We start from the raw sequence: 27,267 nt of genomic DNA, 5'->3' as shown, positions 1-27,267 counted from the left end.
ATACAGTATCACGATTCTGCATAAGATAATAAGGACATCCGGGAACCAGGGACTTTTATGGCTGATCCATACAATTCATTACAGCCAGCAGGTATCTCTTACGAGCTTGCAGCTTTGCATGCGAGCCCTGGCTGTATTCACGGGAACGTAAGCACCGTGTAGTTTCTGCCTGCGCGGCGTGACGAGCGATCCTGTAGGATAAGCTTCGAACCATAGAGCGAAATCGCTTGAAAATTTAACGTTCTACGTGCTCTAATAATCGCCGAAGCTTCGTGAAACGCGCGACACAGCTGACTTCTGCTCACTGTCGTTGTATCCCTTGCCTTGATGAGCGACTATTATCGAACTCTCTTGCTTAATTAAATTTCCTATCTTACGAGAAGCCACGTGATAGTAAACTTCTGTTTTTCCATCTTTCTTCCCTCGAAGAAATTCAACATTCAACAAGATTTCATTTAACAATCGTATTACCGATACGTTCTGCGTTCAAAACTCTGGGATTTAATAGTAAGTTCTTGAAACACATTTTTAGTATATCCTTGTTCGCTAGGAATTAGAATACTTTTCTCTTACGTGGTCTCTGCATATTACCGATATCTGAGGAAAGAGATTGGTAACGATTTCATATAGATTTTTACGTGTGGCTGTCCACCGAATAAATAAATTAAAGATAAAATAGAAAGCGATGAAATTTTCGTTAGAACAGCAAGAGAATCGGATGTTTTGTCAGAAAATATACGAAAGAGAAAAAGGAGGAGTAAAAGAAGGGCGATGAAAGTGTTTCGGAAAGTTTGATCTTATCGAAGCGCGGCAAATCGGCTGCGATACACGAGCGAAAGTTTGGCGAATCGACGTGACCTATTTTACGAACGATCATGTACTTGGCGAAACGTAACAGCCGGTTGCATATTGAAATTTGATTCTACGTTGCCAAACAGCGGCCGCACAGCTCCCCGATGCTGAAAACTTCCCGCAAACATTCGATCTTAAGTAGAACGTAAAAACGGCTCCATACGTAGGAGGGGATACTTTATGAACGTTATTTTCAGCGCATTTGTCCTACTTGCAGCCACCCTTCGTTCCAGGTCGCTTATAAAAGTCCAACTTCGATGGTTCGCGTTCCATTAGAACGCGCTTTAATTTATAATTTACGGAAACCACCGGCTTAACTTTGTAGTAGGAGCAAACTACCCGCGTTTTTCGAAAGTTGCTACCTTGGATGAGATGTCGAAGCTTTCGCAACTTTATGAATCCTCCACTCACCACGAGGATCCTAGCGAGGTCTTTTTTGTTGATAATTATCTCCCCGTGATGCAGTTAACCCGTACAATTCAACGCGATTTTAACAGTTATAATTTTTTCTTCTATTATGTCATGTGATAAAGAAACTTTTGAAAGCTTCTCTAGTCGAATGACTACGTAATCAGATTATTTCGTTCTCGTGCACACGCGATAATTAATCGACAATTAAAACGGATACAACTTCTATGTACTATACAAGCTTCCTGAAACTTTGTTAGAGGATAGAGGAGAAATTGATTTGCAACGAAACGCAAAAGGGAAACTGCGTCGGGGTAAATAACGGTGGTGAAGCGCGATATCAGTCGGATTAATGATACTCGGACCAACAACGAGCCGTGGCGGGCTAATAACGCTGGCAACAACAGGCTAGAACTCTCAGGAATTGGTTTATTCCCCGACGCTCGCCGAATGTTAAAGTGTATTACATAGATTTCCGCGCTGACGGCCACGGCTCGCTCCACCCTACACCTTCTACCTTCCACTCTCAGGGAGAGGCAAGTTAATATTGTCGGTGGTGCTATCGAATTTACGCGGAGAATAAAAATACCGATAATCATCCCCGCTGTTTTTCAACGTGGAAACTATCAAGCTGCAACTTTCGATCGCATTCCCTGTATTTTTGATAGTTTCTATTCTTTGCAAAAATAATTTCTAACGGTGGGGCGTGGTAAAAAAATTTAAGCGAATACGGACAAATATGGAATGGTTTGTTTAACAAGTATAGGGGAGAGCACGACTCGTGAAAGAATTGCGAATTGAATCGGCTCAAAAGATGGCTGTTAACCGATTAAATTTTATATTTTTTGTGCGATGTGGTTAAAGCCCGAGCAGCGATGAAAGTTTTTGTATCTCGATGGGAACACCGATGTGGAAATTGATCAGTCACAGAAATTGATTAAAAACGAAATTGGATAAGAGGGAAAAGTTACTCGACTGGGTGGTAAATGATTCAGGATTAATCTATTTAAACTCCTTGGACAGGCAGTAATTAATTTTCTATTCTGTTGTAACTTAATGTTCGAAGGTTAATTTCACTTCTACGTTCGGGGCATTGTCTCGTTGAAACGTTTAAAACCAGTGAATTTCATTCACGTAGCTGATACCGCTTTCGAAAAATAGTTTCCATTTGCGACCACGAGCGTCGAATTTTTTGCTAATTGAACAAAACAATACCTTGTGCGCACTTTGAATTTACAAGTACCAAAGAGATTCGTTACTCTCCTTCACAAAAGCTCGTGATGTTACCGACACGAACTACGCAAAATATTGCACGATTGTTCGGCAATCTGCGGAAAATAAACCGATCCTCGATTTGTTATCGAATAACAATCAAATGTATTGTGTCGCTAAATTATCGACGAACAATGTATCAAAATTTCTCCACCGCTTATATTGCATACAAAGACATATAATCTGACTCAAACAAGAGGAGTACACGATGAATCATATTTTCTATTCTTTTTTACAGAAAAGCAATTTTAAAATTCAGTACCTCTAAGCAGTCAATTCTATTTTATCAAAATTGTCTCCTTATTTCGTTCCGGAACGAAACGCGTCTTCTTTACACTTTCCTTATATTATCCATTTACTTCTTGTTTATTTTAACTTATTTTCATTTGCAGTTATATCATGATAAAATTCTTCTGCTTAGTCATAAAGTAGCATGACAAAGATGTACTCATCATATTTTTCTCCTGTGAGCTTTTGCATATTCTAACCACCAAGAAACCTTAAAGCAAAAATCAAATTTGCAACATTTGTCAGATATTGTCGAAAAAAGCTGTGCGAAAGAGATAAAAACGCTCGACGAATAATTGTTTCGATCATGATCAACTTCTATTACGGCGCGTTTCCGCCTAATCCCACGGGGGAAAGCAGTTGTTTTTGGAAGGAATTGTGGACCGTATCTTTCCCCCGATTCGCGAAACCGTAATTGTCTGGGAGCAGCGGCGAGGCCGTAGCGATGGCGTGTCCCAAAACAACCACGCCGAAACCATCCCTCGAACTGCCGCCCCGAAATAACCTGGTGGCTGAAGTGGCTTCGTCGAATCATCCTATTTTCGTTACAGACCAAGCCGGCTTACGTTGTCTGCTCCGCTCCCGATTCCTGTGAAAAACACGTTCTTCCTTCCTGGGACGCACGCGAAATTAACGACGCTAATGATCGTCGCTGCCAGGGCGACGCGAAGCCGAGTTAGAAAAATAATTACTCGGCTCGATGTCCCGTGAATATTAAGTTGCCGAGGTTTTACAGCTGTGTTCTATCTCTGTGGATTAATGTCGGCGAAATAATGAAATTAATCGGTGTATCTCGAATTGCAGAGTGTAATTGAACAGCCATTCGAAAACATAGCTATATGCTAAATATATATTCTTCATAGATAGATGTGCGTCGAAATATATTATAATAATAATATATTTATATAATATAATATGCTCGTATTATGTTACTTTGAAATTTCATAAGTACTGTAATGAGGAACTTTAGAAATTTCATTAGTGCTGTAAATTATCACGAGCATACTGGCAGCTTGGAAACAAATCTGACAATATATGCAGAAACTTAGAGATGTTTGTACAGTCTTAAATCTTTACCTTTTAGAAATGCAAAGCTTCGACCGAGTAATCGTTTCATGGAATCAACTGTCGCGTCTTATACGCAATCACAAGATATCTTAATACTCGTGAACAAGTGCTCGTAATATTTTAAGAACGTCATTTGTTAATTAGTTCATTTGAAGTTTCATACGAGCGAACGTTTCATTGCGGAATGCTATTTAGAAGACGTAAGGTAGGATTTCGCGAGTTTGCGCGTTATGTTCAACATCCGTATGAACGTTGTAGTTCCTAAATGCGTCGAAAAAGATGGCGTACCACGATCTTCGTTATCGTTGCTTCTAACAGAAGATTCAAAGCGCTGGCGAAATTCATAGCCCCCCGTCTTTCGTAGGCAGTTTCGTAAATTTTGAACGGTGTGTACGGAGCGGTAACAATGGGCTCGATAATGATAACGCAAAGTTATCGCAGTGAACGGGTAAGGGGAAGATGAAAACGGAGATGGAAGTCTTAGGGCGGAGATTGTTTCATCGCTGGGCAAAGTATCGCGTGTACGGATCCGTTGCAAGTTTCACTGACTTCTGCGGCGAGAGTTTGTTCACTATCGCGTACCGCTATTTCATTTTCCAAAGATTTCCTCTCTTCGTAGAATGCCAGTCGTGAATCGTCTTTTCGCTACGTTCTCGCAGTTTCACGAATCATCCTTGATCTCGGATGAAGATTGTTTCTCCGGGAAACTGACGAAACGCTGAACATTTCTTCGAAATCCATTATTGTGAGAAAATGTAGTCTTTGGATAAACTCTACTCGTTGAATCTTTCAGTGTCTTTTTTTTTTAAATTGACAAGCCTCCTGGGAAACGATACAGAACTGAGTCTCTCAGAAGCCAATTGACTTCACTTTTTTTTGCTTTCTTAATTTCATCACACAAATGTGCATTAAATTTTTAAGAAATAAATTACTTCCTCAAGTTCGTTCATCGCAAGAGGATTGAATAATATCATAATAGCAAATTCTAAGATAAAGTTAAAAAATATTGTTCGTAACATCGTTACTTTCCTGTATCGTTCAATTTAGGAAGTTGATCATTGCGACTTCTGAATGGCTTAATTACGAGCCGCATAAATTACATCAGAAGTTTCAGCCGTAGTTTTAATTGTATCGTAGTTACATTTCAGTCGATAATTTTATTAGAAAACACACTTGCAGGTTTACCTCAGTTTCTGCAAGTGTCCCAATACTTATGTACTTATGGTGTGTATATCTAAAACGTTGTAAGAAGATTTCTAGTTCATTAAATTCCCTGGCGACAAACCGTGTTCGTGTCATTTGGCTGGAAACGAGTGCTCCGGAGAAGCGGTAAATTCAGTGGAATCGCGTCGAGATTTTTCCCGAGGCGCAGTCACTTCGAAATTTCCCGGAGACAGAGAAAAATAATGCGCGATACGACATTCCCCGGGAGCATCGGATTATCCGTCACGCTTGGCTCGTACCGTTTGCATTTAAAGGCAACAAAACTGTTCCCATCTTGCTCCGGTTGTATTATATCGCAGAACAACGGCCTCTGCTGTTATTCCGCGTTTATCTCGCCCCTATACGCCAAGATTACGGTCACCTCTTTCGTTCGCGATCAGCTCTATCTTTTTCTTCGTTCACTTTGAGAAACGACAGTCGACCGAGTCGGTCGCGTACTCTCCGGGATTAAAAGATGAGTGTCGAGGAAATTACTGCTGTTGGATGCTGAATCACGGAGAATCGTTATGGAATTGGAAAGAGTCGCTTCGGATTTTGTTCGACAGAATGGACAAGTTAATTCAGAATTTTCCTTTGTCATTATGCGTTTTTATTTGTATATAGAGACGAACTGTTCCTAGTAAAAGTCGTTGTTGGGTTATAGAACTTTAAATAAATTATAATAATAAATTTGCTCCAAAATACTTATATTTAGAAGTTGACAAGACAGAGCAGTAGGAAACAGTGAGTTTTAATATATTACTTACTTTCTGGTGATACAGATTTGGTAATAAAATCATTACTAATTTCTTCCTGATCCTTGTAGTTCGGTACAGTTTTTGTCATGACAATGAGTATTATAAAACAGATAGGCCCCAGTTCACTAGCAGAGAAGATTTTCTGACATACTTTTATTGTAAAGTTAGACAATGATACAAGCAAGCGAGATAAATTAAAATTCACGAAAACACCTGCAACTTTATGTAACGATATCTTCTCAAACATGGTCCTAACTGAAGACCCGCTAATTTCCCCGCTGTCCAAGATCAATGACAGCCGATTTACTCTAGACGAGCATAACTTGTCTATAGTTGTAAGTAGAATACAGTGTTCTGTATCTTACCGATCGACCCTCTAAGAGAGACCTTCGTTCCAATCGATGATTAGTATTCCTGTGCTCGCATCATAAACTGTGATCGTCCTGGATACAGCGACGTCGTCCGCCCCTCCCATTTGCTTGCTTGGGTCTGAAACTGGTATTCATCGCCCTGCTGGATGAAGGAACAAAAGAATCGTCTCCTTTCGTTTTCGTTTTCGTTTTGTATTATCGAGGTAAAGGACTCAGCCGTGGCGAAGACAATTACGAGCGCGTTGATCGAAGACACTTCGCCCTTCCATTTAGACCAGTTTCCTTTCGGCGACAAAGTCTGCCTCGTTTTCCGCGCGCAACGAATCCCCGTACTAGGTGCACGTGATGTCATTAAGTGGTTGTAAAACGGGATTGAACAGGAATTGAGTTTGCCTGGTTGCCTGCGCCGCGAAGTCTCCTGCAGATCGGCCTGTTTCGTGTGACGTTTCACTATAGAAGAAAATGGCTTCGATTTTCTACCGTTTACTATGATATTAATGCCGTTTCGTTCTAAGAAATCGTTACTTTCAAATATGTAGCCTCGTTGTTCATACATATTAGGATATCTATTGACTTTGTTATAAATCATTGTGATTAACCCAAATTGTTAGAATTTTGTATTTGTACAAAGTAACGATCCAAAGTACGTGGCAACAAATCGTGAAATTATTTGCAAGAATTTTAGAACGAAATAGACACCGTTGATGTAAAGATTATGAAAAAAATTGAAGATGGATGAAACAGTTCAACGTTATAAATCAGACTTGTGAAATCATTTACAGCATGTCTTAATATTTACGAACGGAAGTGTACGTTCTTTGCTTCGAGCAGGTTTCCATTATTTACAGTTGGCTTCGTCGTTCTGGACTGCCATTCTCGGATTTTTCACCGTGCACCGGAAGTTATCGTATAAGAGAAAATAGAAAACGTTGAAATAATCGTCTGCTCATGTTTTCTTCTTTGAGGCAGGTTTCAAAGACGAATGAGGGTGAAATCTCAGTCATGTTGATCGAGGACACCTCATTCTTCCACTCGTTTGTTCCTCTAGCTGGTATCGGAGGAAAGTCTGAATTATTACATCGGTCCTCTGTCGACGTCAAGCAGGACGCTATGGGGTTTGAAACAATATCCCTTGCATCAGTTTGAAAGTCAGGTACAAAGTGCTCTCTTTCTATCTTTTCCTATGTTGAAGCTTCTTTTCCTCCGCATTATTATGGCCAGACACTGTGACTTGCAGAAACTTTGGCCCAAGTTCGGCACCGCAATATGGTCTTTTATCCTTCGCTCCTCTGTTCAAGTCTTTAACTTTCTCCTGAAAGACGACCCGAAGTTACGCGGAACGACACCCAAAGGCATTCTTTCAGAACACGTCCACCATCGGTCTCAGAATCTTGGCGAACTTCGCCCTTGTTGCATTTCTCCCCGTACAACTACCGAACGTGTTTGTTTCTTTTATAACTTCCTATTACTGTTTTGTTTTTCCGATTACCCTCATCAATCTTCGCCTTTTTTAGCCAACATTTTCAGAGTCACTAATACCAATAACATTAGGTTGTTACTTCCCATCGATGTGTAAGTGACGTTCACTCACCTTCAGCTGGTACGCGTGTTTTTTCTACAATTTTTATGCACAACTACTACTTTCCGTTTAGCGTACGGTTTTTCTTCTCTCGAGTACGAAGAAAACTTCCGCTCGAAAATTTTGTAACCTCTGAGAGGTAAATTTCGAGCATGGCAAAGAAAATAGAAGAAAACGTGAAACCTGACTAACTGGGGATTTGAGTTGAAGACTCTTAAGTTGAAAACTCCATCGTTTATGCGAAAGGCACGTTGAACTTTTTTTTAAAGTTAAAGCCTTTTATAATTTGTCACGCTGGATGCCTGTTAACCGATATACTTTCATTAAATTTAACGCAATCTCGACAAATTATTAATTTCTATTAAACAAAATGTCAATTATCAAACTTATTATATTTGATCATTTTCAAAATCTCTCGGATTCTTCTGCTTTTTTATTTCCGTGTTCTAAATCATCCTACAAAACCCTCGCCAGTGCAGCGGTTTCCGCGTTTTGAAATTCACAACTCGCGTGTTTTTATTCGACGCTGTACTCGCGTATCGTGAATGCGATACGAGAATCCCCCGAACGTTCCCAAACGCGATTACAAATAGCAAACGTTTGAATAACACACAAGTCTAGCGACGTAAGGCTGGATGAAATACGTACACGCGTGTGCCTCCTATCTCGCCGAAGACAGAAAGAAAGAAGTGGAAAGGGGGATGCACGCGGTTATAAAGCTCGGGTAATATTTTAACACGCGGCATTGTACTGACGGAATTGTAAAGGAAATAAATTATCGCGCCCAGGGGACCGGCCTCCCGCCGGTGTTTCCTCGTGGTCAGAACAATTCTGCGCAGAATCCACCTCGTCTCCCTCTCTTCCTCTCTCTCTCTCTCTCTCTCTCTCTCTCTCTCGTTCACCGTTTTCCTTGTTTTATATCCCTGCCCGTTGTTTTCCAAGGTAGAAAAGTTGCAAAAGAAAAGGGGGGTACACTCGTAAAATCGTGTTTTCAAGAACCGCCGCGTTATTCATCGCCGAAATATCGCGAGACGCTTTTTTATCGTTCGTGCTAGTAGTAAAACTCCTTTAAAGCGCGACGTGACGCTGAAATTGTTATTTATGGAAAGACACGCGCAGTTAGAGAGTGTATATGGATGAGATACTAAAACGAATATTCTCGATTCTTCTTCTGAAACGTTTTGACGAGGAACGGAAACCTGTTCCTCTTGGATTATGCTTTTGTTATATCAGTCGGTTCTTATAGAAATTCATTGTCAGTCTTTCGTTGCAAATTTCTGTTGTTGCTCTCATGTCATATACATATGTATGAACGTATATATGATCGTATAGTACGGATGTTAGTTCAATATCTGGAAATCCTTGCATCACGCAGTTCGAGACAAACATCCCCAAAAATAACTCTATTCTGCGTGGCAATATTCTCGAATTTCATCAAGTCCATTCTAATTTTTCATTTCTCCTATAAGTTTACTTTTTTAAAACATGTGCTCGATGTTATGAATGAAGTTGGGGAACAAACGAGGCAAACACTAGGCGGAAAGTGGCGTGCCGAATTTCCAATTCTCTGTGTATTATCCCAGATTACCGTAGGGAACATGGCATTTTTTTTAGATATCCGCTGATACCATGAAGCGGTATCGGAAGAGGATTAATTCGAGCACCCTAACCGTATGATGCGTCCGTCACATTTGGGAGCCGCTACTAAGCTGCGCACCACCTGTGCCGTTTGAAATTGGATAAATAGCGTGGACAGCTCTCTTTGGCATGTCCGTGAGATTTTCCGCCACTCCTCATCGGGGATATCTCGCCTAACCGTGACGACAGTCTCGCCACCCACTATTTTTTCGCCCTTCGAGTCCTTTTTTGTTTTATCTCATCGCACTCGTCGACCGTAAAATTTTCGCAATTTTATGCTTCGACAAAATGACGTTACTCGTTGGCTATCAAATTCCCAAAATTTCTATTCCATTATAAATGATACGCTAAGCACTTGAGACATTTTTTGACAGACTGTCTAAGACGAACGAAAAGATGATTTATCAGATTCCGAAAATCGTGACTGCAAGTACGTGAAACTGGCGGAAGCTCTTTCTCTTTGTAGATTCGCACAACTTGGCGAATTGCTCGTTGTTAAAACCGCGCTCGTTTCTCTGCCATTTTCTACGACGTTTTGTGTTACGAAACGTGATTCAGGACGGAAAAATTGCAAACCGATCAGCATTCTTCTCGCGTATATTGAACAGTCAGAATTCAAAATTTCTCTTTATTCAAGGAAAATTTCAACGATATTATCGCATTGCCAAATGCAGTTTGACCAAATTATTTAAAACGTGCTGTTTCAATTCAGAATATTTACCAAGTTTAAATTGTAAACCAAGGAGACCTGTTTATTTGAAAAATATCTGGAAGACCTGTCCCTGACAGGAGTTTTCTGGCGTGCAATCAGACTACGTCGAGCTTTCCCACGTGAGAATTTCCGCCCCGTACGCTCCGAATACGAGCGTCAAAGGTTCCCTTTTCCGTAAGAGAAACGTTTGTCGCGCATATTTACCGTGGATTTTGAAGCGTGTGTGCCCGTCTCTCACGGCTGCGCCGCTTTCTTCGCGGCGATAAGTTGGGCGAACCCCCTCTCAAAGCTCTCTTTCATCGCGCTCACATATCTATCCACGTATAGAAATCGCGAATGGTTATGACAGTCGATTCAATGCTTTCCGCGCCTTTGGATGAGGCCAGGCGAAAACGCGAACGCCTTCAGGCTGTCGTTAATGCCATCGCGGTTGTCGACTGATCAGCGACACGGCCTGCCAGCTGCCATTGTGCCATTTTCGTGTCTTCGTACACCCATTCTAACACCCATTCTTATACGACGAAGAAAGCGTTCTTTGCAAGTAAATGTGAATCATACGAAAAAGACACGTTATGTGACAGTTTTCTGTTTTTCATTTTAAAATCCAATGCCTTGTCAACCAGTCACATATTACCAAAATTGGATTTTTATCGAATTTGGTTGTGGAGTTCTTTTCGAAACGTATGTACATCAAAAATATTGATTTCTTAGCTCTTTCGAAAGGTATTGATTCTCATACGATGGCTCTTACATAACACTATGTGAAATAGTTTTTAGTATTTGTGGGTTGAGAATAGGTCGTTCCTCTTTTTAAGGGAAGCGATAACTACTCCCTTTTTGACTATTAAATAACATGGAAGTTAAAGAAATCAACAAAATTGTGCTTTTCATACTTCTCCACTGCAATTTTCAAATCGTCTCAAGCATAGCGCAGTGATACGATGAATGAAAGGAAATTTGTAACTTCGTTGTGTATAAACGTTCTCGCAAAGACAAACGACGACAGCGCCGAAATTTTATAATTCATGATGGTGGTGCGATATAATAGAACAATTACCAACAAAGCTTCTCCGCTCGGCCATTTTTCCACTGGCTAAAAATTTATCGAAGCGGGCCGATTGTTGCCGGCGTTCCTGACAAAACGTCCGAGAAATCGGCGCTCTTTAATTTCTCCACGGAAATAATGACGAGGGAGAGAGGGAGAAAGAGAGAGAGAGAGAGAGAGAGAGAGAGAGAGACAGGGAGCGAGTGAAATTAATTAGTGCAGTGCAACCGGTTTTTCCTAGCGTCCAAACAACGGGAAAACTTCTGTACGAAGTTTCTCATTGTACATGATATTTTATAATTAATAAGCGCCATGGGAATTTGCGTTTTCTTTGTTTATCGTTTCTGAACGCCATTACGACGTACACCAGTTCGCCTGCCAGATGGAAATAATTCCGGGATCAAAGAAAGAAAACCCATTTGTTTGGTAATCAAGCGTCAAGAACGTTTCCTTCGCTTTTCTGCTGAAATAACGTTCGATTTCAATTGAACGTTTTAATCACGTTGTGACTTTCGCGAAATGTATGAAAAGTCGCGTATCCTTTCGAACCTCTCAGCAGAATTTCATTCTTCGTCGATGACTTGGAGATTTTTTTTCAATAAACTTCTTCTCTCTTTCCTTTTTCTTCGTTTTTTTCTTCTTTTTTTCGTTTGGAGCTTGCAAGATTTCTCTTCATCGATTTACATTCATGCAGCACCCGTAGCTCCCTTCGTTGTATTTTTACTTCATTGTGTCCTCTCGCGTGGAATTCAGTAATGAAGCAGAAACGCGGCCCTTAACGTCGACAGGCTGAAAAGCTCGGTTTCCATTCGCCATCGTTCGTCGCGATTAACCAACTGAACACGCTCCGATCGCACGTTCGACGCCTTTCGGGGAAAAGCTACCACGGTGGGAGGAACACGTAACGCGAACGTGTTCCTATAAAATAACACACAATACCGGATGATTGCAGTGTTCAGCGTATCGAAACCCGTTGCGAGAACTTGCTGCCTTTATCCCGAGAGTAACGGTTCGATCAGAAGCATGCAGATTTATGTAATGCCTCGGAGGGCGAACCGTTTTCCCACGGCGATTGTTATCGCGGTAAGTATAATAACGGTCACGTCTCTCGTTTTCGATAGCGTTTTCAATTCTCGTTAAAACGAACGGTTTAAGTAACGTATACCGTCGTTAGTAAGTATTAGGGCACTTACTGATTCCGTATAGAACGTGCGAATTGAGTCGAACTATATATTTGTCTAAAACAATGTTTCAGAATACGTAAAGGAAAATTTACGAAAACTGTGATAATTAGTGAAACTTTTTATAACATTCTTTATATGACGAGGTTCTAAACGAAATATAATAATTGCAGGTGTTTTAACGAGTTTCGAGAATTTTTTGTGGTTTATTTTATTTCCTGTAAGTGTCCTAACGTTTTTGATCCGGGTGTAAATATGAAACACGAAGATTTTTATTTTTTATATATTTCTGATTGTCTGAAAAGCGGTTATAAACTTTCTGGAAGGTTTAACGAATTCTGAAGTCACTGCGTTCGAATTTAAGAGCGGAGAGCAACAAAAAGAAACTGCAGATTCTTTTATCGACTAAATAAGAAAGGATTCCGGCTTCATTATTCTAGCATTGTTCGACGGATGCCTTTCAAGGAGAAGCAGAAAGAAATCGTTTCAATAACGATCGCGAGACAATAAAAAATATCATTACCTTGGAATAAAAGCGATCGATGTCGAAGAACACGGACGCGATGTCGTTTCATTTCACGCGCAAGAAAGGAAACGGACGTTAAAAGCTTGGCTCGACGACGTGAACCGGTCCGCGAATCGCGGTGTTAACTTAATTAAACGCAATTTTAAATTGGCGTCGCAGAGAGAAAGGTGAATGGCGTGCCTTCTGCCATCGATTAATTTGCTAATTTATAACGAGGAAATTTTCCGATGCAGACTAATTGAAACGTTGCCGCGTCACTGAGAATAATGTCCGCACTTGTTCCGTTTATTTCGTTGTGGCATACCACGAGTTCTCTCTCTCTCTCTCTCTCTCTCCCATTTGTAACACGGTAAAACAACTTTTGCATAATTCCGAGTTTGCTGAATATTATATTTTATGTACACCACATGCGTCCCGTTTTTTTTCATTCGATTTACGTCTGCAGACAGTTCTCTGCGACGAATAGAGCGTGTAATCAACCTTTTTAAACACGGATCAGAATCAACAAAATCATACGATAAATTATTATTTAAAGAGGAGTGGTCACACCTGTCTACGTTGCGAATATTTATATTTTTTTATTTGCGGGGTAAACTCGTCATATTGTTACACATGGAGTTCGAAGGAAATTAGTATAATTAAACTGCGGATGTTTATTGTACGTTTGTTGAAAATTTAAATAAGGGAAAATGTGAAAATGTGAAAATGTACATAATGTGCAAAAAAGCATACAAAGTATCCAAAGTAAAATATGTTCTCGTAATAATATTTCGAGGGTGAAAGAAATTTCTATTCATGTTCCAGTGGTTTAGCGTTATGATCGTGTGAGTATGAATTTCTATAAAAATTCACAGTCCAACCATAGTACACGCCACAGAGAGTGTTTCCAAGATGATAAGGATTAACTAAATAGATCATTTTCTGACGAACGAAGTTGGTACGATTAATCATTCAACAGCTGTATACAATATATTTGAATGTTTCTTCAAGTATATGATAAGTACAATATGTAAGCAAAATACTAGAATGTAAATTGAAGAATATACAACTTGAAACATGTTCTTGAAATTGAAATGTCAGGCAAATGTAACCAATGTGACCGAGAGTGCTAAAAATTCTCACTTTTATTCATTTTCCATTTCTTTAATATACCTCGAAGAAGGATTTTTCTATGAAATACCATTACCACGGGATAACATAGATATATCCTGGAAAGATTATCGAAGAATTTCTATGGTCCCTTTTGTTCGAAGATAAAAATGTCGTGCATGATGAACGGCTGTGCTGATACGTGCAAGTTTTATTTCGTTGACGTTTTGTCTCACAGACATAGAACAAGCAAACCAATTTTGCATAAAATTTATGGGTGGAGGAACATCCTCTCTAGAGAAATTCCCGTCTGCATTTCCGGCGAGTGCTCGTAGAGATAGATTTTACAAGGGAATAAGGTTGTCTTCTTAAAAACTGCTGCGTTTACAGCGAAGTAAAAGCAGGTCGCTTTTACGATAGAGCGAAGGAAACGAAAGATGATTTGCGTTTCCTCTAATCATCGATTCGTTCGTAAAAATGTTAAGATTCCTAGTTAGAACAGAATAACTCGGATAATTACGTCTCATGACGTGTTCATCCGTGTTCTCGCGTTTCTCCTCTCTTTTTTCCCGCCCCAGTATTTCTCGCTGAAACAAGGAGAAATAATGCATTTTGCGAAGAGCAGGATGGAAATATCGTCAAAATTGTCTCCGTAGCGTCGCAACACAGGAAATTCGTGCAAGATCAAGAAACAAATTTCGCAGAAATTGCTCGTGACACGGATTGCGAAAAAATCGAATCAGGTCAAAGGAGTAGTTGCTTCTAAGGCGCTGTTTGACTGGTGCTACTAAAAATCGAACGACGCGAGAGGAAAAAGTTTCTTACGGTTTATTTTTCTATCGAGGCGCCGAACTATTCAGCTCCGACTTTCTTTGACGCTCGTTCCTCTTCCATCTCCTCTTCGTAATAATGCAGAGAAGTAATCAAACGATACAAAAACCCGAGTATACGTAAAGTCTATTATAGAATGCCTGTGTGATGTTCGATTTTTCGATTGGTCGATGGTCTGATTTTTTGCCAAGTGACATTAAAACGCATTGACCAGCCCCTCGCATTAAAATAATTCCTCAGTATGCGCCATGTGCGTGTGCTCGGCCCCCAGCCTATAAACCAGTATCCCGTCCGATGGTGGACGATAATTTATATCCGGGAATAGAGGATCCCCGATAGAATCCAAAGAGAGAGAGAGAGAGAGAGAGAGAGAGAGAGAGAGCAGAAAAGAGAAGAGGAGGAGAGAAAGAGAGGGGAAATTTACACAGCAGTCGTAGTAGATCGACGCGCTTCAGATCTCCCCTGTTCGCGCTCGAGAATTTGTGCAATCTGATTTCGGGCTGAGAGAGGGTTATTCCTCTCCATTATTTCATTAAAAGGCTGAATCATGCCTGGTACGACCATACAGCCGATTTCCACAATTGAAATTTTCCACTAAACGTTAACTACGATCCACTGACTCGTATGGAAATTTTTTTCGGACATGCGGTGATCTTTGTCGATTTTAAGATCACCGAACAAGAAAATGATAATTCTCGTTCATTTCGCAGATGGCAAAAAGATAGCGCGCGAGACCTTTCAGCGGTCGATTCGCATGGAAAATCACGCTTAATCGTGGCGCGATAATGTGATGTATCACGAAATATCTTCGCGGATGACGTTCCTAGAGACGATATTTCAAACCGGCTCGTTTATCAAACTTTTTTGCAATAAGACAATGCCGCATCTTAACGGCTCCTTGACTAATATTTTCACCGTGATTAATGTCTTCCGAGATATTATTCCTCTGTGCGCTGGCTACGATGCTTTCCGTTTTTCCCCTCCTTTTTCACTATCGTAAGTACTTGCAATCCCTCACGTAATCATTTTAAGTTACGTTAAAATGGAATGGCTTATTTAATTCGAATGAAATGTTAAACTTTTCGGACAGAGTGGAACTTTATTTACACGGACGAAATGTTACTTGTAATTAGTGCCTGATTAATTGAAGTTCATGATTCACAATCTTCCTTGTTATCTCAAAATATATATTTTGTGTCAGAGTTAGTTAAACTTTGCAGGTTACCTGCTTCCACTATGAGTCTGTTTGTCTCCCGCAGATTTATATAAACGGAGTTCTACTGTATCTCGCTAGAGAAAGGTGCCAAGAGTATAATTAAAAATATTTCATGGAAAAAATACTTTAAAAGAGCAAGAATTGGAAAATAAGGGAGGGGAAGAAAAAAGCACTTCGAGTAAGTGACAAGCGAGGTAGAAATACGCTTTTTCCAATCACAAGTTCATCAAAAAGCGCTTTGAAAATCGCGGTAGCTGGCAGGGAAAACGTGTGACGAGCCTCGGGACGTTGCGGCTAGCGTTCGCCGCGTCAACCAAAATTGAAGAAAAAGCGTGACGAAACGGTGAAAATGCAAATGACAATGGTTGCTCTCTCTCTTTCCCTAAGTCTTTACCGAATAATAGCGTATTTTTCAATTAAACACTACCTATTTTTGTTTCCGCGCGACGCAGCCCAACACAAAGGGTGTTCCATTAATTCGAGATCACTTTGTCCTCTCTTCTAGAGCGAACGCACGATGAAACGAGGCGACGAGAAGAGAAAAGGTCGATCAGGTCCGTACAGTTAGAAAAACTGCGACGACCAAGCAGGAAGCTCGCGAGCATTAAGTTTTTGTATCGTTGGAGATTGGCGATGGCATGAAGCTCGCGCTGCGAAGTACAAAGAGCCCTCTCTTTCTCTATCCATTCGGGCTTCTTCGTTTCTTTCTGCCTCTGTAGCTATCCAGTGGGCTGAATGACGGGCTATGAGCTCTCTTGCAAGGCATATGTTAATAGAACACGCGTGATATCTGATGAGTGCGAGAGTTAAGTACTCCAGCAGCCAATTTCCACGGAAATCACGGTAGCATCGAAATCAGAAATAATTAGTTCCTCGAGACGATCGGTTCGTGAACAGCTTCGGACCAATAACCCGTTTATATCGCTTCGGAGGAAGAGATGATGGACGTTCAGCCTTTTTTCCTTCGAATATTTCGAGTGATACTCGAGCGCTATTAATGGAAGTGCTGTAACGAAGTATTGATATGATTTTATTCACTAATCCACACGCGCCGTTGAACGGTTTGCGATAAAGTTATTTCTGATATTATATCGTCGTTTTTCATTACACGCACGTACGACTTTCCAAACACGGGATACCGTTCCATTCGATCGAGCACGAGAGAACGTTGCAATGTTGTTGGTGAAATTCTGATGATTTTGCGCCAGATGTAGTTTCAACCAGCATGTCCTGCGTACATACACACGCGAAGCATCGTCAGCTTTGATTCGCATTTACGAGCTGACGCGCTGAGCTGCTTTCGCCACTTCATTACGATATTTGATCATGCAAAGCCAACGTATCGACGAATCTGCAAATTCCGGACGGAGGAGCGCAGTGTCTGCGAGTCTGAGCAGACTTTTCGCGGTTTCCAGTTACCAAGCTAACGATGCCGTCCCGGGATTTCCAGTGTCTCTGCTCGTTTTGATCGAGCTCGTCGATATTCATGTTTAGCTGCATCTAGATATCTGGAACAACGCGTTAATTAAAAAATAGGTAAAGAAGGGAGTTATTTTGAGGAGACGTGTTCGTCGCGCAACAATACCAGCTATTTTATCAACAATTCCTACGATTCCGCTACCATTTTCGTTGCCGACGACCAAGTTAAATTAGATTCGAGAACTTCAGAATTCAATTAAGAAACAACAACAAAGTTTTCTCCGCTGAATCCAGGTGGAAATTGAAGGAAAATATGTATTTTTTCGCATTCGAATCATCAATTGCACTTGAAATTGCAGAAGACAAATCAAGAGCGTGTGCAAAACTACGAGAGGGTGATAAAATCGCGAGTGGATATACGAGACACGGGAACGAATTTTTCGCAGTGAAAACATCTTTTCGCATCGTCGTCGTTTCTTTCGTGAAAAAGAGAGCTAGCTTCGGCTAATTTAATTCCGATAAAGTGGCAGACGACTTAATGCGATCGCCTCTGGAGCGTCTTAAAGTTTCGAGAAATAGTTAGTTTCGCGACAAGGACGGGTAGTATCTTTCCCCTTCGTTCGTAACTCTTTGTCGAAGTAAGATAAATAAAAAGAAGAAAGAAATAATGATTTCTCAGCTTTTTAATTGAATTTATTTCTCTCGCTCCGTTGATTCGTGTCGCCATTGACACGATTTTCCTCGACGAAACACGCGTTCGTTGATGCGTTCGTTTAATATCGCACGGAGATATTTTACAATATCGTAACGTTAAACGATCTTACATTGGAAATTTCTCGGAAACTGAACGCAGTAGTAGTAGAATAATAATAATCAACGGAGGCTTCAACATCCACTCTGTAAAAAGGAACATTTAATTTGCTCTATAAAAGACAGCTATTCCGAATGAAAATTATACGAGAGAAAAGTTTGAAAAGTTATTAACGTCGTAACACAGAGGTATGTGTTCGACAAATTCTTTTGTCAGAATTGATAATAGCAGCTGTAACAAATTTCCACGCAGTTGAAAAATTACCACCCAATCTCGTTTCGTCAGTATCGATGGATTTTTAGAACAAAGTAATCCGTCAAGCGTTTTCGAAAATGAATTCCAAGATGAGGCAAATAGGATAGGAATTGGTGAGTATGGACAAAAGCCAGGTTCTTCGAACAAAGGGGTTACAAGTGACACGAGGGACGGCGTTTCACAATGGCCTGCGGCCACGAACGGCACCATTGGCGATCGTATGTCGAAGCATAACCAAGATACGAGGGAAAGGGGAAACACGACGGGTAAATACGAGTAATAGTTACCTAACTCGGGACCGACAGATATGGGGGACACTTATGAAACAAAGTAACGTCGCATTAAGTCCCCTCTAGCTTCGCGGCCAGCTTTGTCTGGGGCAAACCCTCCGGTTCCCTTTCATCTGTTCATCGACCACTCCCGCATTATCTCGCGAGGAAATGCCTCTCGGAGATCGTTTGCGCGTGGTACACGCGATAAGCGGCCAGGAGGACTCTGGAAAGTATGGAAAAGCTTTTGTTGCGTGTACGTTTATCGAACCTTCCCTACTACTGATTCCAAGCTTTTCATCGATTCTCCAGACTTTCGTATTATGTATCAGGGAAACGTTAAGAGCGTTCGGGACACCGAAGATACCAAGTTCGATACACGCCATTCTTCTCATAAGATCCAAGTCTCTGTTCGATAACGAAGCTTATTTCCAAGGGGATATCGGTGGTCAATGCCTTTATAAGAATAATGAATCTTTAATAATCCGATGCCGCTAACGAGGAGAGTAAGGAACGAGTCTTTTCTCGCTGTGATGTCGCCTCGAGGTGTCGCGTCGCTTCGACCTAAATACGACGCGGCGAGGCTCGACATACCGCGCGTGCATACACCTCTCCTTTTTCTGCTTATCATCGGGAGGCGAGACATCAAAAGGGCGGACTTAGCGATGTCGCGCGAATCACGCGCTTGATACGCCTGAAACACCGAGGCCAGGTATTAACGAGTCTCCTCGCGAGACCGAGCGACAAAAAGTCGGATGCGACCTCGCTTCCGGCTTTTTCACGATGGGGACAGGGGCACGTTTTCTTCTCTTCCAAGCCAACCCGCTGGAATCGGACTCTGCTCCCTTTCACCGGACTCTGTTCCCTTTCACCGGACTTTATTGTGACGTCTCTTTTCAAGGGGAGTGTCTTGACACTCGCCGACCCGTCGCCTGACTTCTGAGTGGCATTTCGTGTCGCCGCCAATCCGGATTCACCTCGTTCCGTGTCTCTGTCTCTCTCTGACCGCCTTCCCAATTTTGATGCCGAGCCCGTCGATTATTCTGCTCCGTGAATCTTAACACAGTTCATGATAATATATAGGAACGAACGACGATGTTGCATGGTATGTCGTTTGTTAGTTGTAGCTAATTTCACGGCACTATGAACAAGCGTGGCTCTCTCGTCGGAAATTCAAGAAACGTTTCGAATTTCACAATTTCATAATTCGAAGACAGCGACCGAGCATAGCGCATGTGTCACGCGACGACACTATTTCAACGCCCGAATTTTGCCCGGCTTAATCCCATGATCTTAGGATTCCTCGTTTAATACCGCATCAGAATAATTCCTGACCCCGGCGATATTTCCCGTTGGCAAGGAATTTCGGGCACGATTCAAAGTTGGGGTATAGAGATTGCGCCCCCGTTCTCTTACCATTCTGGTTCTCGCGCGCGCGCTGCCCCATTCTTCTCTTGCTCTGCTCCCTGTGTCAATTATGGAGAAATTTCGTTCCGCTCGTGAGAAGTAAATGAATCGAGATGACGCCAAACATTAAAGCGGTCTGTGATAATGAACGATAGATGATACGAAATAGGATATGGGTTAATTATCAAAGGAAACATCGCGAGCAACATCGAGGCTGATCGAATCGAAACGAATTAAAATGACAGTAATTAACAGATGAAAATATAAGCTGACTGGACGAAGGGCTAACGTCGAGGGTATGTTAATTGCAAGAGCAAATTATTGTAATTTAGTATTGTGAAGTATTGTTTGGAAACGCGAAATAATAACGCACTTGAATGAGTTGACTGATAAATCGATACGATCGTCAATTGGATATTTACATGATAATTATTAATTACAGCCGGTAACCATTAAAATAACGAAAATCACGCTGCGATATTGAACATTGTGTAATTATTATGTAATTATTATGTAATTATGATCTGCGACAGTGGTTGCGCGCTTGTCACTTTATTTCGCGTCATGCTCACGTTGATCGGGTATAAAGAGCGTGCTCGGGTTTCGACACCGTTTCTAACGAGTTTAACAGACTCGTAAACTCCCTCGATATCCTCTCGAGAAGCGCTCGAACAGATGCTTCACGTTTTTCTCACGTTTTAAGCCCTCCGTTTAAAGTCGTTCGAGGAAACGCTGGACGCGGGACTCTTCCCCTCGAAACGTTCGGTAACGATAAGCGAGAACGCGTCTTCGCTATAACTTAAATCTTAATTGCCCTCGAGAACAATGAACGAGTTCCCTTTCCCGCGAATAGACAGAAAAGCGCGGTGACAGTGACGGAGGGACGAAGACGAGCAGAGAGTTTAGCCGAGGGAGTTGATTAGTAAGGAGACTGGAAGAAGTCACGGCACTTTCAGCCGGTCCTGTGAAACAGAGCTGAAGGAGGCCGAACTCGCGACAGAGTTACAGTTAGCTTTTCATAAAGTTGCCTCGTTATATAAACGTCTGCTTTTCAGTCGTCTGACGCATCACGTTGAGAGCCAGAGGTGTAGACGCCGGACGTGTATACGACGGGCCAGCCTGTCTCCTAACTGTGTGCGGCTAACAGGTCGAATTCGTGGTTTGCTAACGCAATATATTCCACACAGACTCTGTGATATAGCCTTTCGTAAGGTTTACGGCCACGTTGAATCCACGACGTACAACAACTCACGAAATTGTTCGAACACTTGTTGATACGTTTTATGAATATATGAAGCGTGTTATACAAAACTTGGTCGCGATAGAACAAAATTCTTTTGCCATTTAATAGTGTCGTTCAGTTTATATTAATTCTATTTGCAATCGTTTTAGTTGCTTTTAGTAGCCACAATTTGATTTTATTTTATAATCAGAACTCCATACTGCAAAGTAAAAAACGACGTTACTTACAGAACGATATTACGATACATACTGCATCGATTCGCAAAATGAAGCAGGAGGATATTTGGAAATAAAAATTCCCGGATTACAACCATAAATAGCTTCGTTTAATCATTCAAAATTAAAAAGCCGATTTGCACGCGTACATGGTATTCTGCCTTCATTATTATTTTCATTCCAACCGAAATGCTTTATAGATCGAAAAGCATCCTTTAATTTTTCTCTCGATTTGTGTTACATGTTCATTCGCGAATCGAATTATCCGATGGAAGCAGCGAGTAGTCACACGACGACATTCATACCGCGTTAATGCGCACGAATAAAATATAGGATTTCAAAGCGTGGCGCATTAATTCAAGCCAGTAATAAAAGAAACATGTCATTGCAATCAATTAGAGCGGCGTTACAACTCGATAATGAAAATGATTAGATCTGCGTGCATTGACACGGCCGACGTTAGCCGTGATGCCAACAGAGAAGCATTGTGCGCTTTTGCGAACGCACTGGACAATCCCCGAGCGTGACAAGCGTGTTATTTTGCGTGTCATTATTCCTGTACACCGTTGGTTTATTCGAATTACAATTTTCATCGAGCGACGGGTCATTTATTTTCCCCGGAGTGACGGTCTTTCTTTATTACAGGCATTATTTTTTCGCGGTAATAATTGTCAAAAAGTTTGATTTTTTATCAACACTGTGACAAACTACGTCGTCGCTCAATCATCGAAATTAATATAGCTATTCTATTACGCCGTTCAATGTTTCTCTCGTTCTGTCATAAAATCTGAATCAGTTACACTCCAAATTTTGTTGACGCTTTTAGAAGTGGACTAACGTACTGTTTTTAACGTATACGAAACACGAGTAACTTAAGAAGATATTGGATCATTTGTAGCAACATTTCGTACAAGAGATTTATCACAGCCGCCTAATCTTTATGAATTTTTGTATACACAACATTTTATGAATTTGTGTAAATACAAATGAAACCTAAATGGATATTTGTTTCACATTCTAGAAATAAATATTATATCACTATCAGAAGTTTACCTTTGGACATTTTGTATGTGTTTGCACATTATGTATCCCCTAAACGCTTTCCACGTATTCAAATTCTTCATAAGTGCATAACAAGTCTCGGTCTACCCATGAAAAACATATTGTACCTATAATAGTTATCCACGTGGTAAATGTGCAAATATTTTCTTGAATCACAAATCTAAAAAACACGAATCTAACCCAGAAGTGAATGTAACTACTTGTTTTAACGTCTAAGAATTTCTATGAATTTACCACACCACAAATTACAAATTAAACGAGGCAAGAAGTTAAGAGTTGATGGATCCACTCGAAGTCGTGTCATTGATGATGACAGATGAACAGGGAACTCTGTGAGGTAAGGAAGTTGTGATAAAGCCACGGAAAATCCGGAGCGTGTCACAATATTGGTCGAAAGACGGTGGAGTGCAGTGCCCTCGGGCACGTCACCGAGTCTGCGGCAGGGCTGCTGCACTTTCTCTCTTTCGCCCTCTCTGTTTCCCCGTTTCCCTCTCTCTTTCTCTCTCTTTCTTCCTCTGTTCCTCTCTGTGCAAGCATATCGCGTTGTCTCGCCCGGAGAGATATTCATAGAAGAGAGGTCTCGAGCGAACTTACGAGCTATTCGTGGTTTCCCATAAAGGACGATAGACGACGGAAGGGAGAGGAGATCGTCACTGACGGTGGAAGCGACGTTTTATTTTTGACGCGCGAAACCAGAGAACGACCGATCAGAATGGACCGCTTCGTTTAGTCCGCCTGGACTACTCTTTGGAACTTTACGGTGTGTCGTTGATAGAATGGAGATCGCACACAGGTCGTTAGAACGATCGATCGTTGGCCGGTTGGTGATTTGCAATTGACGATTCGTTTTTTCTCCGGACAGATTTATGTATTATTTATTTATTTATTGACGACCCACTAGAGATCAACGTTGTGTCACCGAAACGTTTCATTTGCAATTTTTTTTTAAATTATCTTGTATTATCGAATTTTGCTTCTCTAATATTGTGACTGTGATATGAAATTTTACAGATTCGTTTAATATTTCTCTTATCATTATTTGTTTCGTATAGATGGTATTAAAATTTTATGAAATTTACAGAAATTAAAATGATTATAACATAACGATGAAGCGCTATCCGGTCCTTGACGGATCAATGAAAAAATGAAAGTTAATGAAATAGGACTATGCTTTGAAGATTTTATCAAAGCTTATGTCTAAGATTGACAAATGATCCGTGACTTATGGTCGAGAGTGTAAATTGAATCACTGGACTCGTTCTACTCTGGATATGTCAGATGTTGTTCGCTTTGAACGCGTCAGGTCGGAGTTCTGCGAACTCGACAGGATGGAAGTGCGATGAATGACTGAGTAATTAGCGGTTAATTGCTTAAACGTCAGCCGAACGTTGCGCATCTCGATACTGCTTTTAAGAAGTTTCCGCAGGGAAACTGGAAGTTTCGACGGCTGAACGTACACACAAGAAGGTATCCTGTCTGTCTGCGAGGGCTTTATGGGCGCAAAATACCGAAAGCAATTAACCTTCTGCGGCAGCACGCGGTTCGATACCGATTTTGCTCTGTAATTACTTGAATACTTCGCCGAGTTTTAATCGTTTCACTGCCGAACACTCGGGCAACTCTTCTGGGTTGCGCAAAGTCTCTAAGAAATGCATTAACCGTAGTAAATTCAATTTTCCAATCACGATAGTTCGGTCTCTTTTACGTGTACCGCCAGTAATTTATGTGATGCACAAAGGAGAAGATCAATTAATTCGCACGCGTAACGTACACCAAATATTCTATATGTATATTAAATCATATAACTTTCGAAATATCTGTGAAACTTTGACGACACACACTTGTGTCTTTATCCTTGTTAATTACCAGAGGCACACGAATCGTCCATTAAAACGAGAGATAGGTGGGAAAGCGTGTAAAAGCGCCTGCAAGCGCGGTGAACATTTTAATTCCTTGGATACGAAGATATAACGTCGGCCACAATGGAGAATTTGAGTCACGTATATCCCCTTATCACCGAGCACGATGCTCGTCGCAAGGAAACGAGGGCTAATCGTCAGTGGGTATTTCATTAACTCGATAGGTTAATTGACTTTATCGGTATACGCCGGGCGTTGCTAATTGCGCGAGGAGTTTCGCTCTCTTTAGCCTCGACGTCGGCTGTCTTTGCTGCGGTCGAGCAAGAAATTTGGCTTCGCCGTCTTCCAGACTTTTTGCCAGCTGGTCTCTTAACTCCTTTTCCACGGCCTCATCTCGTCCATTTGCGCGATCTACGCTTCACCATCGTTTGCGGCTACTTGCCCCCTTACAAATGTCTTTCTTTCTGCGAGAAACCCTCTTGATATTGTTGCGTTCGGGGAACGTGCCTTGATTTACAAACGATGATAAAGATCAAAACGGATTAGCGAGTATTTCAATGAAATTGAAAGCAGTACCATGTTCGTGTTTTATTAAAATAATCCTTTATTAATTCAAGTAACAACTTCTTCGTGTAATCTGAATGAACGATTTTCGAATATCGCGGTACTTTATATATCACAGCCTAATAAAATAGGAATGAAAGTATCAGGTCGTAATAAATTTGTTTCCGATTGTTAATCCGCGTAAGAAAACGTGTACGATGAACAACCAGCTACAGGATTATCGAAGTTTCGCAAGTTCAGCGAATAGTGTAGTTAGAATTAATTAGCGATGCAAACCAGCCGATTTCCCAATTTCACTCCGGCACACTCTATCTTGGAATGCAAAATTGCTTTCCTACTTAGCATCCCTACGCTAGGGATTGCTTTCTCGTGGTTCAACCGTTTCGTGAACCAATTTCGAATCACCGTCAGGGTCTTAACAAATCCGTTTAAGAAGCCGCGATACAGTCAAAACTCGGTTAACAACGAGGGGCGATGATAAATTTGATAAAAGTCTCATTTCAACGACAGATCCAGTCTCCATAACAAAATTGGCCATTTGCAACCCCTAAATTGAAGTCGCGACGATTCCATATTAACCAATTTTTCTTTTGCAGGAATGGCTGATAGGATCCGCGTTACATCTGTACAAATAGCGTTCGAAACTCCTAGAAGCAGATACAGAACAGAAAGTGGATTGGATAGGGATTTGTTTGCCGGACAACTACCCCAATCAATTGAGCCTTTCCAGACCGCCAACAAATAGCCTCTGCCTAAGCCTACTATCTATACCACAAATCCTGAGCAGAAGTTGCTTTGATCCACTAGGTGTTTACCTACGGACACTCTCTATTTGTCTTACTTCTTTGCAGAAAGTCCTTATTCAATTCATAAGCATAAAAACCTCGACAAATCATCTATCCGTAAGAAAAGAACAAACGTCTTGAAACTCTGCTAAAGGAACTAATTTCAAAGATAAAGTAAATGTCTCTCATGAAATATTCGAACAGTGGTAGAAACAGTTCATGAATATATCATGTAAGTTATATGAAACGTTTTGAAATGTAATGGTATCATTACGAGACTCGATAAATTTATATATCGCTAAATATCTTGTAGCTTCTATACACATTTTCAGATTGCTTTCAAATTACAGTATCAAACCTTCAATCACAGTGGCAATGAAATTTAGAAACGTCTCATGTAACGCACACGATACATCTGAAAGTTTTCTATGATAAATGTCGAAATATTTTCCGGAGCTATACACTATGCTTCACGGCTCGTCGCAACCCTGACGTCTACAGATTCGGGATTTGATTAGCTCCGCCGTTTCTAAAGCCGTCTTCGTGAGCTCGCCGCACAGGCAAGTCTTATTGTATCGAGAATTCTCGAGTATCGAAGGATGCGCGTAGCTAAACGTCGCATTCACCGTTACTCGGCGAATCAATTTCCGTCAGAGTCCCATTAACGATCAGCCGGGGTGGCGACGAAGGGCAAAGGGCCTCCTCCGCTTTTCCCTGAGAGATCTCCGGCGACCCTTCGTGAATTTATTCGCACGAACGATCGCTACGTCGCCGAGGAATTCCATTAATCGACGCGCAGGCACTTCGAGGCGACAGAGCAACCGCTTTATAAATGGCGGTGAGCGTCGTTTAAGCTCGGATTTATGCCCCGCTGCAAATCCGAGCTTTCTCATCGATACGAACGACTAGAAGGGCGGGGAGACAGAGTCGAACCTTCGATCGATTCTCTTTCTCGTCGTTGAAAACTTGTTGCACAATCCGATCGATGCGCCTGCAAAATTGAACCGCCCTCCATGAGCCTGGACTCACTGTAATTGCTCGTTAGCACCGTGACGCCAATGGAAACGAGTCGTCTGCGACCTTGTGGACGATTACACGCGATTCAAATCATCCTTGAATTTCATCCGTGCATGGCTTGGTCGGCTTCTGTCGAGGACGGGCGATGTGGGTAGCTTGGAAAAGATATTTCGTCGACTTGGTTGACGGATGGATCAACTACGCTCTATTTCGGGTTTCATTGTGTGAGAATACGAGAAAGTTTGGCTAGCTGTATCTAACAGTCTTAGTATGCCAACGCATGATATTTATTGTTATTATTATTACTATTATTATTACTATTAC

The 27,267-nt window shown here is 41.3% G+C and overlaps 1 protein-coding gene across 2 annotated transcripts in view; it reads right to left on the bottom strand.

Annotated features, from left to right (window-relative positions):
- The window catches only part of LOC126874082 (chaoptin-like), an 88,588-nt gene that overhangs the window by 38,690 nt on the left and 22,631 nt on the right, over positions 1–27,267 (bottom strand). Inside the window, exon 3 of one of the 2 annotated variants that reach the window (XM_050635693.1) lies at positions 16,465–17,545. The exons of the other annotated variant lie outside the window; for it this stretch is intronic. The gene's annotated coding sequence lies outside the window, so the exon portion shown is untranslated. The remainder of the gene's footprint in view (positions 1–16,464; positions 17,546–27,267) is intronic. 2 annotated transcript variants of the gene reach the window in all.

Source organism: Bombus huntii, chromosome 15, assembly GCF_024542735.1.
Source record: "Bombus huntii isolate Logan2020A chromosome 15, iyBomHunt1.1, whole genome shotgun sequence".
Classification (NCBI taxonomy): Eukaryota; Metazoa; Arthropoda; class Insecta; order Hymenoptera; family Apidae; genus Bombus; species Bombus huntii.
Note: the sequence above shows the minus strand (reverse complement) of the source record. Positions and strands in the feature narration are given on the sequence as shown.